The 514-nt window shown below is 62.6% G+C and overlaps 1 protein-coding gene across 1 annotated transcript in view; it reads right to left on the bottom strand.

Moving 5' to 3' along the window:
- Positions 1-508, bottom strand: part of LOC107199309 (serine/threonine-protein kinase PAK 4) — a gene marked incomplete at its 3' end in the record, with an annotated part of 4200 nt that extends 3692 nt beyond the window's left edge. The window contains exon 1 of the mRNA XM_033511749.1: positions 85-508. The remainder of the gene's footprint in view (positions 1-84) is intronic.
- Between the last annotated feature and the right edge of the window lie 6 nt (positions 509-514).

The raw sequence follows: 514 nt of genomic DNA, 5'->3' as shown, positions 1-514 counted from the left end.
GGAGCAGGAACACCGGGGTGAGGGTGAGGGGAAATGGGAACTGGGAGCAGGAATGGGGTCAGCCCCTGAAATCCAGGGATGTTCCTGGGAACGGGATCGGGAGCAGGAACACCGGGGTGAGGGAAACGGGAACTGGAACGGGGTCAGCCCCTGAAATCCGATGGGGAACGTCCCTGGGAATGGGATCGGGAGCAGGAACACCGGGGTGAGGGTGAGGGAAACGGGAACTGGAACGGGGTCAGCCCCTGAAATCCAGGGATGTTCCTGGGAACGGGAACGGGAGCAGGAACACCGGGGTGAGGGTGAGGGAAATGGGAACTGGAACGGGGTCAGCCCCCAAAACCTGGGGATGTCCCTGGGAATGGGATCGGGAGCAGGAACACCGGGGTGAGGGTGAGGGAAATGGGAACTGGAACGGGGTCAGCCCCTGAAATCCAGGGATGTCCCTGGGAATGGGATCAGGAGCCAGAACCCCGGGGTGAGGGAAATGGGAACTGGAACGGGGTCAGCCCCC

The sequence above is a fragment of the Parus major genome, unplaced genomic scaffold, assembly GCF_001522545.3.
Source record: "Parus major isolate Abel unplaced genomic scaffold, Parus_major1.1 Scaffold566, whole genome shotgun sequence".
Classification (NCBI taxonomy): Eukaryota; Metazoa; Chordata; class Aves; order Passeriformes; family Paridae; genus Parus; species Parus major.
This window is presented reverse-complemented; position numbering and strand designations above follow the sequence as displayed.